The sequence below is a fragment of the Portunus trituberculatus genome, chromosome 8, assembly GCF_017591435.1.
Source record: "Portunus trituberculatus isolate SZX2019 chromosome 8, ASM1759143v1, whole genome shotgun sequence".
Taxonomy (NCBI): Eukaryota; Metazoa; Arthropoda; class Malacostraca; order Decapoda; family Portunidae; genus Portunus; species Portunus trituberculatus.
This window is the reverse complement of record NC_059262.1, coordinates 7,292,501-7,309,085: the sequence shown is the minus strand read 5'-3', so window position 1 is coordinate 7,309,085 and position 16,585 is coordinate 7,292,501. Positions and strand designations below refer to the sequence as shown.

The 16,585-nt window shown below is 40.2% G+C and overlaps 1 long non-coding RNA gene across 1 annotated transcript; it reads left to right on the top strand.

The window, feature by feature from the left end:
• Positions 1-1,468: 1,468 nt before the first annotated feature.
• Positions 1,469-5,811, top strand: LOC123500152. Its single transcript, XR_006673190.1, has 3 exons — positions 1,469-1,707; positions 3,986-4,285; positions 4,909-5,811. It is a non-coding gene; the product is annotated as an uncharacterized LOC123500152 (long non-coding RNA).
• Positions 5,812-16,585: the final 10,774 nt, after the last annotated feature.

The following is a 16,585-nucleotide window of genomic DNA, read 5'->3' as shown; positions in this document are numbered from 1 at the left end:
CACACACACACACACACACACACTTTATATCCCGCGGTGAACTAAGGGAAGATTAAAACAATATTTACTGGCTGGCGTTCAATCAGGAAGCTTTGTATTGTGGCTCTCTGATATCCTCATTGGAATTAAGACTATTGTTGTGTGTGTGAGGGGGGGTGGCTAATATTGATTGATTGTTGTTATTGTTGTTGTCTTTACTACAACCACTACTACTGCAACCACCACCACTACTACTACTACTACTACTACTACTACTACTACTACTATTACTGCTACTACTGCTATTCATGCTACTACTACTACTACTACTACTACTACTACTACTACTACCACCTCCACCACCACCACCACGGCGCGCAGTTTCTCTTATTACGGTATCATATCACATTTAATTTGATGGTTTATTTATACTTTTTCTGTGTATCCACGTGCCATCTTTTTCCAGGTGCCCAACAATGAAAGGTTAATGAGTCCTCTTAGCGAATCCCTGGAGAGAGAGAGAGAGAGAGAGAGAGAGAGAGAGAGAGAGATTGTTTACTTTTGTGCTTTTTCCTTGTATTAGGCTATTATTGCTATTGTCACCATTATTATGTCTTGCAATCTATATATCCTCGTATTCTAGTACTCTCTCTCTCTCTCTCTCTTTGGGAAGCTGTCCGTGAACCCTGTGGTATTATGAAGGGACACCGCCGCGGCAGGCGTGAAATGAGCGAAATTGTTGACACCCGGCGCGGGCAGCACACACACACACACACACACACACACACACATAAACTACAATTACCAGTATTTAAACAGGACGGGAAAATGTGGATATCTGATCACGGCATGGATGTGTGTCAAAGGTAAAGATCGAAAGACATCCCTTGTATATTAATTCGACATAGTAAATTGTAGCAAATAATATGATTTTATTAGTGTAGTTTGGAGAATGCATGGAAAAAGTGTTTATGGCAATGAACATCCTCTCTCTCTCTCTCTCTCTCTCTCTCTCTCTCTCTCTCTCTCTCTCTCTCTCTCTCTCTCTCTCTCTCTCTCTCTCTCAAAAGTAGCAGTGTGCAGTATTGCCAGCGGCCATCTCGCCCCACCCGTGACATGAAAGGTTAAAGGCCGCCACAGAATTATCGCAGCTTCATTACGTCACTCTTACCCTCTATCCTACTTTTTTTTTTTTCATCTCATTTTTTACTCCTCTGAAGTAAAAACTGGTAACCTTCAGTTAGCCACAGATTTTTATGTGAATGAAAGACTTTACGTCATCAGTATATTTTACTTCTCTTTTCCTTTTTTTTCTCCCCTCATATATATATATATATATATATATATATATATATATATATATATATATATATATATATATATATATATATATATATATATATATATATATATATATATATATATATATATATATATATATATATACACACATTCTCTCTCTCTCTCTCTCTCAGCTGGGTAAACAAGAACAGCTGACAATTGACATGCGTGCAGCCTACAAACACTACACCTCATTACTCCATTAAACAACATCTTCGCTCACTGTCACAGGCTAACCAAACAACACTCGGTAACATGTTTAGCGATGACTCGTTACGAAATGAGTAATACTGAGAATGAGTTATGCAAGAGACATGTTTGTTAAGGCGAGGTTCAACACTATCATCACCACTACCCACAGCCAGCCATGATCAGGCGACCGCGAGGGTGAGTATTGAGTGTGGAGTGTTGAATACCGGCGTTGTGTTCCCATATGTGTTATTGATGTTTGTGTGGCGTGTGGCGCGGAGGGGCGGCTGTCAGGGAGTGGTGCTGGTGATGAGTGGGAGCTGTGCTGGTTGTGAGTGCATATGTGTTTGTTTTCGGCAAAGGAGGAGGAGGGGGTGGTGGCACGCTGGCCGGAGTGGTTTTGTTGTTGTTGAGTGAGAGCTGTGTTGTGATGGTGGTGGTGTTGGTGTTTGTTGTATATATTTATTGGTGTCCATGGGTTGTGATGGCGCCAGACGTGATCACAACACCTGTGCCACACTGGTTGCAGACCTGTGCGGCGTGACTGGAGTGAGGCTGGACGGCGCCGCCACCTCACTTCTGTCATGTCACACTGGTTGGGTGTGTCGCAGTGTGACACCACCACCTGCTCAGTGCCGTGTCACACTGGGAGTGTGTGACGCAGGGTGGGGCAGTGTGGCAGTGCCGTGTAACACTGGGAGTGTGTGCCGCAGGGTGGGGCAGTGTGGCAGTTCCCTGTAACACTGGGTGTGTGTGCCGCAGGGTGGGGCAGTGTGGCAGTGCCGTGTAACACTGGGAGTGTGTGCCGCAGGGGGGGGCAGTGTGGCAGTGCCGTGTAACACTGGGAGTGTGTGCCGCAGGGTGGGGCAGTGTGGCAGTGCCGTGTAACATTGGGAGTGTGTGCCGTAGGGTGGGGCAGTGTGGCAGTGCCGTGTCACACTAGATGTGTGTGCTGCAGGATGTGGCAGTGCTGTGTGTCACACTGGGAGTGTGTACCGCAGTGTGGCAGTGCTGTGTCACACTGGGTGGGTCTGTTGCAGGGTGAGGCAGGGTGGCAGTGCCATGTCACACTGGGTGGGTGTGCTGCAGGGTGAGGCAGGGTGGCAGTGCTGTGTCACACTGGGTGGGTGTGCTGCAGGGTGAGGCAGGGTGGCAGTGCCATGTCACACTGGATGGGTGTGCTGCAGGGTGAGGCAGGGTGGCAGTGCTGTGTCACACTGGGTGGTCATGCTGTGTCGCTGGACTTGACCAGATGCTGTGGTTGAATAGATCCCTTTATGGGTGGTGTGTGTTATAGTGAATGCTGACTCATCTCACTCATCACAGGAGCATTATAGCAAGTGTGTAAATCTGTCTTTTCTTGATTGCAGACTGACAAAAACATTACTAGCTACATCATAAATCCACTTTCACTACCTGTTCTTTTTTTAGTTAGAGTCATATAAAGTCAGGGTTTATGTATTCTCAAAAAGTATCAGTCATCTTAAGTGAATGGCAGCCTGTCATTAGTAGCAGTGGTCAAAGTTCATGAAGGATTTTTAAAGGCCCTTCCTCACCACTCATTTATTTTGCATTGTCTCAACTCTAGCAACACTTATTAATAATGTCACTTTTCTTTACCTTATATAGGAGAAAATTTGTAATAAAAAATAATGTGGCTTTTATCCTTTATGGTAAAAAGTTCAAGACTAATTTGGAACACACTTCCTCACCAATGATATTCTTGTGTTGCAACACACTTGACTCTTTACAGCCACATGTGTGTTGAGGTGGTGTGGAGAAATGTACTGATCTCTGCACACTAGAAATCCACTAGACTTGTTATCTAATTCTCAATAATACCAGTAATGGCATGCTGGGGATTTGTTTTGGCATCACACATGATTAGGTTACAATAGTGCATGAACTTACACAAGGCATTATTACCAAAATAAGAAGCTGTTGCAGTCAGGGCATTATGTGTGCACTTTGAGAAATCCCCCAGTACTTATGAAGTTTTAATCTCTTCAGTACCAGGACACATTTTCCTACTCATTTCGTGATTTTATACAACTTCAGAAACATATGTAAGGGATTAGAATAGTAAACATACTGGTTATTATTCTTTTGACCTCCATAGACTCCTCATAATGCAAGTAAACTCGCCTAATCATACTAAAAAAATCAATGTAAAAATGCGTCGCAGTATTGAAGGAGGTGAACCCCTTCAATACTGGGACACATTTTTACCTTGATATCTCTGTACAATTAGACCATTTTATTGATATTAGTAAGGATGTATGGAAGTCAGAAGATTAATAGCCTTAGTCCACTATTCTAATCCCCACATAAGTTTCTGAAGCTGTATAAAATTACCAAATAGTAACCAGAATATATATGGAAATGTGTCATGTACTAAAGTGGTTAATAATAATAATAATAATAACTCATGAGCACTTTTCTCACCACCTCCACCTCCTCTTCTTTCCCACAACAGAGTCACCATCCCACAGTTGGCCATCATATCCTGTGTTGGCATCCTGGGTGGTATTTACATCTGGAAGCCTCTACTCATTCGCTATAAGACAGAGCAACATGTAGCTGCCACTCCTGCACAGCCCAAGTGAAGAGAACACACCCAACTCATCTGGCTAAACACTGCTGTCCTTGTGTCATTGTCTCAGGGTGTCTGGAGTTACTGTGACATTGTTTCTCTTACTGCTACAAGACTCTAGGGAACCATGAAGTACCCCGTGTTCTCTGCCAGTATTGCCGTCACTATTATAATGTTTGTTGGGTAAGTAAACGTTGGTTGTCTTGCTGACTTATTCTCATTGAATTGTACTTTTAGTGGAGCGAGGCGAGATTGTAATGTTCCATTCAAATTTTAAAAGTTAGTCTGTTGTGTTTGAATCCTTGTGATTTTTCAAGGCATTTCAGTCTCCCTGTAACATTTCAGACTCCTGATCTTTCATACCAGTCATTCCATATAATTTTACAAAGCATTCCAGTCCCCCTGTAAAATTTCAGGCTCCTTATTTCTCATACCAATCGATGTATGTCATTTCACTAGACATTCCAATCTCTTAATCTTTGATAGGAGTTATTTTATGTAATTTTCAAGTCATTTGTCCCGGTTCTTCGGCTAACTATTGGCTGTATAAGGAGACTGACAACTCTTTCTTTATGTTTTTGTTGCACTTGGCCAGTCCTTCCCTTTTACAAAGAAAATTTGACGGGATTCCAGTCTCTCTAACGCCTTCCTTTCTCAGCATTCCAGTGCCTCTAATGTCTCCCTTTCCTGCCATTCCAATCTCCCTTTCTCGGCATTCCAGCCCCCCTAATTCCATCCTTCCTCATTCCAGTCTTCCTAACACCTCCTTTTTCCAGTCCCCCTAACACTTCCCTTTGTCATTCCAGGTACAGATGGGGTTTGGCGCCAATTCTGGTCCAAAACAGGCGTAGGAAACAAGAGGAGTTTGCAGAGATGATCTATGAGTTTAAGCATAAGAAGGTAGAAGAGTGAGGCTATCAGAGTGTAGGAGAGGAATGATCTATAGTGTGGCAAGGTTAGTATTGAAGTCAAGCAGGATTATTTATTTAGGCTGTTTTTTGTACTTGTAGATAGTAAGAGGCACAGGTTGGGTGTAGAAATTTGTGTGGTGTGTGGGTGTGTGATGGTATTGGTAGAAGTACAAGTTGGGGATGTTGGTATTGGTAAGCTGGTTGTGTCTGGTGGTAGGTCATGGTGGTAATGGTGGTACTCGTGCAGGTTGAGCCCAAGACACTCATAATCTCTGTGGACTCATCAAAAGTGTACAGGAAGTTTTCAAGACACTTTATCTCAAATCTTTGGTAATCCTTTTGGTTTTTCTCTTTGGCAACTGACATGTGAACCATTAATAAATATTTCATGACTAATATTTTGGAGAGTAGCAATTTATTCATGTTTTTTTTTTTCTAATTTTTTGTGATCTTAGCCAGCCTCGTCTCACTTATATAGAATTAATTATGCTCATCTTTATTTTCAAGTTTGAGGACACAATTACCGAACCACACAGCCATGCCATCAATATATTCACACTTGTAATCCTGAGAACACTGACCATAGCTAAATTTGATGAGGGGAGAGAGAGGCAAGAAAAATTAAGAGACCAACATGTAATAGTCTCTGTATTATTCTTGCTGTTTGAGTGTTACGTAGTTAGAGTGGCTTGGTGGGCAGTGTTATGTTGTTACCGTTTCTGGAGTCACAACCTGCAGTGTGCCACAGAAGGGGAGAAGGGTGGTCATGTAAATAAAAATATGTAAAGTTTTTATTAATTTGGATGTTGTCTTGATTCCCATAAAGCAGCAGCAGTAGTAGTAGTAGTAGTAGTTGAAATTATTGTAGTAGGGAGGTAACAGTAAAAAAAAAAGAAAATAAGAAAAAGAAAGAAAAAAAAAACCTGAAAACATGTAAAGAACTTTCATCTTATATGTGAATGTCATTTAAAATGATTAACTTTTTAGAAACTTAGCATTTATATGCTGTCAAGAAAATGTGAAGGCTGTGTGTGTGTGTGTGTGTGTGTGTGTGTGTGTGTGTGTGTGTGTGTGTGTGTGTGTGTGTGTGTGTGTGTGTTACCCTTGACCTCAGGAAGGGTGTGGAAGGGCAGAGGTGGAGAGGGAGGGGTAGATGTGGAAGGAATGATACAAAGAAGGAAGAAATGAAAGAGGAAGAGTGAGAAGATAATAGGAAGAAGGAAGGAGTGGAGGGAGGAGGAAAGAGGAAGAGAGAGAAAAAAGACGAGGAGAAGGGAGTGGAGGGAGGAGAAATATAATTTTCACTTCGGTAAAATGACTTGATGGTTATGTGTATTGGTTGTGATGGTGGTGATCAGGAAGAGAAGGAGGAGAAGGAGAAAAGAAAAATTGAGTTGGAAGGAATAAGAAGAAAGATGAAGAATGGAGGAGAAAAAATAAGAAGGAAGTAGAGAAAGAAGATTGTGACAAAGGATAATAATGGAAAACAGATGAGGAAGGATAAGGAAAGAAAATAGAGGTAAAAAGGAAAAGGAAGAGGAAAAGGAATATGAAAAAAAGGAAAGAAGGAAGAGAAGAGAAAGAAAAAGTAGATGAACAGGAAGGAGAGAAGAGGTGAAGAGGAGGAGGAGGAGAACAAGAGAATGAAAAACTAACTAACAATTTGTATTTGTTTTATTATCTTTTATCATATCACTATTTTTCCTCATTTTTTTCTGCAGTTCCTTCTAACCATGGCCTTGATTGCACGGCTCACACATCACACTTACTTCTCTTTCATAGTCTATGTAGCCTTGAGTATTAATGCAAGGCTCATACTTACCATACCTCTCGTATTCTGAGACGCTTACCTCTCACCATCACTGTTCTCCAAATTCTCCAGTTGAAGATAGTTGTGTTTTCAAGACTATTTCTATGGTTCTGGTGATAGATTGGCAAGATTTCTAGTTTATTAAATGGAGAAACTGTCTTGGAAATCCAGTTAGTTATCTCTGTGGCCTTGGAAAATTGTTGTAGTGAGAGGGGAAGGCGTTACTGCTTTCCAAAGGCTCCACTTGAAGATACACATGTTTTCAAGAGTATTTCCATGGTTCTGGTGATAGATTGGCAAGGTTTCTAGTTTATTAAATGGAGAAACTGTCTAGGAAATCTGGCTAGTTGGCTCTGTGGCCTTGAAAAATTGTTGTAGTGAGAGAAGGCGTTACTGCTTTCCAATGGCCCCAGTTGAAGATACACATGTTTTCAAGGGTATTTCTATGGTTCTGGTGATAGAATGGCAAGGTTTCTAGTTTATTAAATGGAGAAACTGTGTCTGGTCTTGGAAAATTGTTACAGTGAGAGGAAAAGGCATCTCTATATGGGTGATAGTGTACATAACCTTGAGTGCTGATGCAAGGGTGCTTAGATGTATTGCAAGCAGCACTCACCATATGTTGACTGTGGTTTCTCTCTCTCTCTCTCTCTCTCTCTCTCTCTCTCTCTAGTCCAGTCTTCAAGTGTTTATTGTTGACCTTCCTGATAATTGTCTACCTTCCTCTTGACCTTCCATGCACACACACACACACACACACACACACACACACACACACACACACACACACACACACACACACACACACACACACAGTATTTATTAACATCACTATAAACAGTGTGTATAAAAAGGACATAATATGAAGGAAAAATACTCTTATTTATTTCATCTGTCAAATGTATCGGTAATTTATTTATCTATTCATTTATTTGATTTTATTTTGTACATTTTTTGTCCCATTGCAAATAATAAGGTAATAAAACACTTGGTTTCTACTTGGTGTTGATTTTAGTGAGAGGTGATGGGCGAACTGAATAATCCCAATTTCAGTAGAGTCTTTGTTGTTTAACCTTTGTTGTGGGTGACAATGACACACTTAAGCCCTTCAGTACTGGGATGCATTTTTACCAGGAGTTTTGGATATGATTAGATGGTTTTATTTATTTCAGGAAAGTTCTATGGAGGTCAGAAGATTAATAGCCAGAGTCCTCACCATTGTGATCCTCACATGAGTTTCTGACGCTGTCTAAAATGGCCAAATGGTAAGCAGAAGGAATGTGAAAATGTGTCCTGGTACTGAAAGGCTTAATACACAAACTGTAGCACATAATCATACAGCTTTTTTTTTTCTTTTTTTTTCATATGTATTAGTTATTTGTCTATCACATTACATTTTTTTGTCAAGAACATTTTTTTTTTTTTACTTTTGTTTGTGTTTGACAATGGTATACTAATTCAAGGTAAGCTTCTGTATTGTGGCATTTATTCTTTCATTTATTTATATATCTACAATATGTATTAATCTCTCTCTCTCTCTCTCTTTCTCTCTCCATTTATCTATCATGTCTACTCAAGCTTATTCTTCCATTCCCTCTCTCATCCTTCATATATTCCCTTAATCTCTCTCTGCTTCCCTTATTTATGCATGTGTCACTCCATGTATCTTACCCCTTCCCTCATCCTTCATACATTCCCTCAATCTCTTTCTCCTTTCCGTTTTTATGCATGTGTCACTATCTATGTATCTTACCATCACCATTAATCCATGAAGCTTGATAACACTGTATTGCAAAGAATTTAGGTCCTTATTCTGAAATGCTTAGCTCTCTCACCATCACTATTTTCCAAAGGCTCCAGTTGAAGATACTCGTGTTTTTAAGAGTATTTTCATGGTTCTGGTGATAGATTGGCAAGATTTCTGGTGTATTGTATGGAGGAACTGTCTTGCTAACCTAACCTAACCTAACCTAAGAAAACCTGGCTAGTTGACTCTGTGGCCGTGGAAAGTTGTTGTAGTGAGAGGGGAAGGTGTCACTGTTTTCTGAAGGCTCCAGTTGAAGATACTTGTGTTTTTAAGAGCATTTCTATGGTTCTGGTGATAAATTGGCGAGACTTCTAGTTTATTATATGGAGAAACTGTCGTGAAAACCATCTAGTTGTCTTTGTGGCCTTGGAAAATTGTTGTAGTGAGAGGGGAAGGCATTTCTGAGTAGATGAGTTAATCAAACACAGTTCAATAACACTGAATTGCTAGGAATTTATTCAAATGCTGCTTGGTAACACTGTATTACATAAGATTTAATCAGAACATAACTTAGTAACACTTTTACAAAGGATTTACTCAGAACACAGATGGTAACACTGTATTGCAAAGGATTTATTCAGACACAGCTTGGTAACACTGTATTGCATTTAATCAGGCACATGTACTATTGTGAAAGTTATGTCTTCTTTTTTTTCTTTTTATTGCTTTATTTATCAGTTAATTCATGTATTTATTTATTGATGTATTATGTATATTTTTTTGGTAAGGAGGTGATTTTATTTTCTCTTTTCCTCCTTCCTTGTTCCTGTTTTCTCTCTCTCTCTCTCTCTCTCTCTCTCTCTCTCTCTCTCTCTCTCTCTCTCTCTCTCTCTCTCTCTCTCTCTCTCTCTCTCTCTCTCTCTCTCTCTCTCTCTCTCTGTGTCTCTCTCTTAATTCACCAGTACTTCCACTGCTAGTACTTGTGTGTGTGTGTGTGTGTGTGTGTGTGTGTGTGTGTGTGTGTGTGTGTGTGTGTGTGTGTGTGTGTGTGACTCTCTCCAACTCCTGACACTGACCTACTTAACTTTTGGGTTGTTTTATCTGTCTGTCTGTCTGTGTGCCCGTCTGTCACCCTGTAAAGTTTAGCAGTTCAGGTAAAAAGTAACAGGTATGGAGGTAAAAACTAAAATATGTAAGAGAGAGAGAGAGAGAGAGAGAGAGAGAGAGAGAGAGATAATAAGTGTTGACTGATTCACTGACTTGTTTATGTAGGAGAAACTAAAACATACAAATTTGTGCAAGGTTATATTCTAATTGTGTGTGTATGTGTGTGTGTGTGTGTGGATTAATTAAAAGCCAGCTGATATATGACATTCAGGTCAGTTCACTCATGTCAGAAGAAAAAACTAGTTAACATACCTGTGTTTGTTTGTTGTGTGTGTGTGTGTGTGTGTGTGTGTGTGTGTGTGTGTGTGTGTGTGTGTGTGTGTGTGTGTGTGTGTGTTTCACTGTTTGATCAGCTGCAGTCTCTGATGAGACAGCCAGACATTACCCTACGGAGCGAGCTCAGAGCTCATTATTTCCGATCTTCGGAGAGGCCTGAGACCAGGCACACACCACACACCGGGACAACAAGGTCACAACTCCTCGATTTACATCCCGTACCTAGTCACTGCTAGGTGAACAGCACCTACACGTGAAAGGAGACACACCCAAATATCTCCACCCGGCCTGGGAATCGAACCCCAGTCCCCTGGCTTGTGAAGCCACTGCTCTAACCACTGAGCTACCGTGTGTGTGTGTGTGTGTGTGTGTGTGTGTGTGTGTGTGTGTGTGTGTGTGTGTGTGTGTGTGTGTGTACCTATTTTTATTCTTTACAGGATCATAATGTTTGGCTTTTGAATCTTGAGTTCCAGATTTTTTTTTTTCTTTCAATTTATGTATTCATGTATTCTATTCTTCATCCACACCACTTCCTGTATTGTGTGTGTGTGTGTGTGTGTGTGTGTGTGTGTGTGTGTGTGTGTGTGTGTGTGTGTGTGTGTGTGTGTGTGTGTATGTATGTAATTCTTCAGTAGTATCAGAGAGAGAGAAAGAGAGAGAGAGAGAGCAATAAGAAATTGAAAAAAAAATACCTTTGTGCATTCCACTTACAAAATTAATAACATACTTCTGCCATTTTTTGTCCTCCTGTAGTGATAATGACATTTTGGAAGCTTTGACAACATTCCTCATCACCTTTTATAAATGCATGCAATTTTCACACATGACTTGGAAAAAGATGAAAAAAAAAAAAATCCTTTAATTTTTCTCTCGTTTCTGCAATTAATAGACAGTTTCTGAGTTCCTTCCTAGTGATAGTGAGGCAATGGCAGTGAGGAGGAATTGTACTTGTAACTCTTATTAAATTGATGCCTGGAGGTGCTTGTACATTCACCCCAGGAAGTAATATTTAGTACTTAACACTGGAACTTCCTGCCTGCTTCTTTATTTCCAACTTCCTATGACTTGACTACATTTAACCCCTTCAATACTATGACACATTTTTTTTCTTCCTATACTATTTGGTGATTTTGTACAGCTTTAGAAACTCATGTGTGGAATAAAGTAGTGAAAAGACTGGCCATTAATCTTCTGACCTCCATAGACCCTTCCTAATGTCAATGAAATGATATTATTGTACACAAATCTCTGGGTAAAAATGTGTCCCAGTACTGAAGGGGTTAAGAGGAAGGTTTCTAGACATTTATCCCTTTTTTTTTTGGGGGGGGCTAACTCTCAAACCTGCAAGAGAGCTAACAATAAAGTAAGCTGTTTCCTTTTTTCCTTTATGTCCCCCTTGGCAAGTTATCTCGTCTTACATAAAAAAATGGATTGGTATTGGTTGATATACTGACATGATCTCCTTTACATTAACCATTACACTGCTAAACAATATCTTTTTATCACCTAAAACTTTTTATATGCTTAATTTCCTTTTTCCTTTATTTTGTGTGGGTGTGAAGATGTTAAGACTGAGACTCACACAGGTTCCTTCACTACCTCCTCCAGTACATCTCCCCAGCAGTGACACTCTTAACTCCTTCAGTACTGGGATGCATTTTTATCATGAGTTTTGGGTGTGATTAAGCAGTTTTATTGACATAAGGAACGGTTTATAGAGGTCAGAAGATTAATGGCCAAAGTTTTCACTATTTTAATGCCTATATGAATTTCTGAAGCTGTATAAAGTCACCATATAGTAAGCAGAAAAGATATGGAAACACATCATGGTATTGAACAGGTTAATAAGACAACTATGCAATAGACACAGAGATGAAAATAATCCTAGGAATGTCTGACTACAATAACACACATACCATCACCTTCACGCAAGCACCTTCACCTTTAGACACTGTAGGTCACCAGAGCCTCGTTAGGGCCAACATATCTGCTGCTACTTTTTATCATATGTGTTCTCTAAGCAAACATGTCTTTTACTCAAAATTACAGGTGGTGATAAACAGTTAGGGAGTGACAAACAGACAGACAAACAGCCATGACACTAATGAACAAGCTAACAGTTAAAGGCTGCAGTGGGTGTGGGAGTGAAGAAGAGGAAGAGGAAGAGGATGTGTGAGAGGTCAGTAGCCTAAACAGTTAGTAGTATATGTAGCCACTGTATACAAACCCAATGCTGCTACCAAGGTTGTGGTGGTGGTGGTATATGTATCAGTGAAGCAAGGTGAGTGACAGAGACAATGAGTAAAACTAATTGTATTACCAAAGCCTTCATAAAACCTGTTCATTGTGAGTTTATTAATGAATGCTCTTAATGGGGAAGAAAAGACAGTGTGGTGACTCTATGGGAGGAAGAAAAAGGGAAGGGGGGAGTGAATGGGAGGGAGGGAAAAAAAATAAAGGTGAAGGAAGATGGGCAGGTACTTAAGCAAGGTTGTGTTAGAGAGAGAGAGAGAGGGGGGCTAGAGGTCTTGTTCAATTCAATTATTATTATTATTAAACTATCACTGGAACCACAAATGACAGAAATGAGAAGGAAAAAAGAAATAAAAGGATAAGAAGGAGAGGAAAGGGAGAAGTGATGATAAAAGAAAATAATAAGAGAAAATGAAAAAGGAAAGGATAAAAGGGGAGAGATAGGAAGGAAAAAAAGTGGAAAAGGGAAGGAAGGAAAGAAGGAAGAAAAGAATAAAGATAAAAAATAGAAAGAAGGTAAATTTTCTATCAATCTATCTCTACACACACACCCACCCACACACACACACACACACACACACACACACACACACACACACACACACCCATTCATAATAACACAGTAAGCTCTTCTGGGCAGGAACTTAATGGGTGGGTGTCATTTTCTTAATTCAGATTGACATTAATTATATTGGTGGTAGAGATGGAGGTAAGTGATCGCACACAGGGAGAGAAAGGTCACTTGTCTCCCGGCCAGTGTGCTACGAAGAGGAGGAAGAGGAGGAAAGAAAGGAATGTGTATAGTTGTTAGATGGAGGAGGAGGAAAGGAAATGTGCAGGGTTGTTAGGTGGAGGAGAAGAGGAAGAAGAGGAGGAGGAGGAGGAAACAAGGGAATGTGCAGGGTTGTTAGATGGAGGAGAAGAGGAGGAGGAGGAGAGATAGAAGAAAATGTGTTATCTGAAAGAGGAAAGGAGGGAATATAACCATTGACTTCGATAATATAAGGAAGAAGAAGCAGAAGAGGAGGAGGAGGAGGAGGAGGAGGAGGAGTTTCATGAGAAGCATAAAAAAAGGCAGAGAGAGAGAGAGAGAGAAAAAAAAAAAAACGAAAGAAACAAAATACATGACAATTTACCAGTACTTACCATCAAAGATAAAAGAAAAGCATAAAAAAAGAATAAACCTGCTCATATATTTCACACTATTACTGTTGTTATTACTGCTGCTACTCTTGTTATTGTAGGTGGTGGTGGTGGGGGTAGCTGTGACGGGTGTAAAATGAAAAGTTAATAGAGGAAAGCAAAGAGAATGAATGTACGAGGATTCCTTATATGTCACTGTTGTTATTGTTGTTGTTGTTGTTCTTGGTGGTGCTGGTGGTGGTAGCTTGGGAGGAGGAGGAGGATTTAGTGTCCTTGACGTAACTCATGCTTGCCACACCCTTCTTAGACCTCCTCCTATCCTCCTCCTCCTATCGTCCTCCTCCTCCTCCTCCTCTCCTAACCTTCTCAGACAGAAAAAGGCAAATAAAAATAACAATCCACCCACGAGTCGATAATTTGTATACAATGGAACTAAGAAAAATAAGAAAAGAAGAATATTAACCCTTTCAGTACCATGACGCATTTCCATATTCATTCTGCTTACTATTTGATGATTTTACACGGCTTCAGAAACTGGTGGGGATTGAAATAGTGAGGACTGTGGCCATTAATCTTCTGACCTCCATAGACGCTTCCTAATGTCAATAAAACTGTCTAATCACACCCAAAACTCGTGATAAAAAAATGACGTGCTTGTACTGAAGGAGGTAAGAAAGAGCCAACAGTTACGATTCCTCATTATGAATTAACCCCTTCAGTACCATGACGCATTTCCATATTCATTCTGCTTACTATTTGGTGATTTTACATGGCTTCAGAAACTCACGTCGGGATTGAAATAGTGAAGACTGGCCATTAATCTTCTGACATCCGTAGACCCTTCCTAATGTCAATAAAATCGTCTAATTACACCCAAAACTCATCGTAAAAAAATGCCCCAGTACTAAAGGATCAACAATTGCGATACCTCATTATGAATTAAGAAAAACAATTACCTCAATGAAACACGACTCCAATTATTGCAAAGTTACGTTAATTTCAAGGCACTTTGGTTAGATCTTGGCTGATTATGAATGAATTGATGAGAAACTAGTAATGACAGACTGTGAATGGAACTGTGGAGCATAATAAGACGGGGAAAATAAAGGAGGAGGAGGAGGGAGGTAGATACGTATATAAAAAGAAGTGAGATGATAAAAAGAAGTGTGAAGGAAAGGAAGGAGGATATGGGGAAGAAGATTAGAGGATGAAAGGTGGAGATGAGTTGAAATGTACATATATGGAAGAAATAACAAGAGGAAATAAGAAAAAAGAAAGAATCGTAACAGTTTAAGACAAGAAGAAAAAAATGATAAAAGGGTAAAAGAAAAAGAATTGTAGTAGACGAGACTGTAGCTTAAATATACGAAGAAAAACGAAAACAACGAAATGAAAATATAAATATAAGAAAAAATGAAAAAAAAAAATATTTAAGTTAGATTAGAAAAAAATTCAGAAACGCTTTGCTCTCACCGCGACTATTTTCAAATGACCACAGAGATGAATAGACGGGTTTCCAGGAGTGTTTTCCTCCTTCAGGATATAGAAACCTTGTTAATCTGTCACTTTAACCACAAAAGCACACTTGAAAACCCGTGTCACTTCAACCAGAGCCTTCCGAAAATATAGGTTCATGGTTTAAAAATCTCGTTAATCTGTCACTGAAACCTTAAAAAACACTTATAAACCTCTGTCACTTCAACTAGAGCCTTAAAAGAGAGGAAGTTTATGATATTGAAACCTTGATAATCTGTCACTGGAACAATAGAAACACTTGAAAACCCGTGTCACTTCAACTAGAGCCGTTCGAAAGTACAGGTTCATGATATAGAAACCTTGATAATCTGTCTCTGGAATCACAAAAAACACTTGAAAACCCGTGTCACTTCAGCTAGAGCCAAAGTAGACGTTCATGATATAGAAACCTTGATAATCTGCCACCGGAATCACAAAAAACGCTTGAAAACCCGTGTCACTTCAACTAGAACCTTTCGAAAACATAGGAGCAGCGTAAATCGAGCGAGAATAAGACAATAAGCTGAAAGAAGAGAAAGCGCAACGAACTAATACATACTTCACATTGAATACTTCCTTATAGAGCAACCAAGTGGAAGAAAGGAGAAATAAGACACTGGGAGAATATTAACTTGGCATACGGTGCATTGGAAAACCTCCTTATATGGCGGAGAAGTGAAATATGAGGCTAATAATTCTTGCGAGAGCCCAGGCGTTCAGAATGGGCGTGGAAATGAGTGTGTGTGTGTGTGTGTGTTTTGTGTGTGTGTGTAAGTGTGTGTATACTGCAATTTAGCGGGAAAGGCGATTATAGGTAGCAGGTGGGTGATAAATAGCCGGGTTAGCGGTGTACATAATAGCGATATGTGGTGTGTGGAAGGTGAATGGGTCGGCAGGAGATGATATGGTGATGAGAGAAGAGGCATTGGGTGGTGTTGTGGAGGTCAGGCTATTTTGGTGATGAGAAATGGTGATGAGTGGTATTGTCATGAAGGTTAAGTGGTGGATGGTAATGAGAGAGAGAGAGAGAGAGAGAGAGAGAGAGAGAGAGAGAGAGAGAGAGAGAGAGAGAGAGAGAGAAGGATAAGATATAAATGACGTGTGTTTTGAATGATAATTGATAAAATGGAATGCGTAACAGTTAGAAGGAAGACAATTAATAGAACAGGTGAGAGAGACGAAAGGAGAAGGGAAATTAAGAAGGATAAAAAGATAAATATGATAATAATGTTAGAATTACGTTTTCGCAAGGATAAATGACAGAGAGAGAGAGAGAGAGAGAGAGAGAGAGAGAGAGAGAGAGAGAGAGATGGGGTGGAAGGAAGAGTAGGGTGGATCTGAGCACACGAGAGAGTGTGATAGGAGGTGAGGAGGTAGAAGGGGCGGTGACGGTGGCGGTGGTGGTGGTGGTGGTGGCGGACAAGCTAGTGTGTTGTGGCGAATGGCGAGAAACGTGGGTTGTAGTAAGCTTGGGTGGGGTCGTGGCCATGGTATTTAAACCACACACACACACACACACACACACACACACACACACACACACACACACACACACACACACACACACACACACACACACGGACAAGCCAAGCACCCGTACACACACACACATACAGACATACACCTGGCCACCACCACCACCACCACCGTGACCTTGCAAG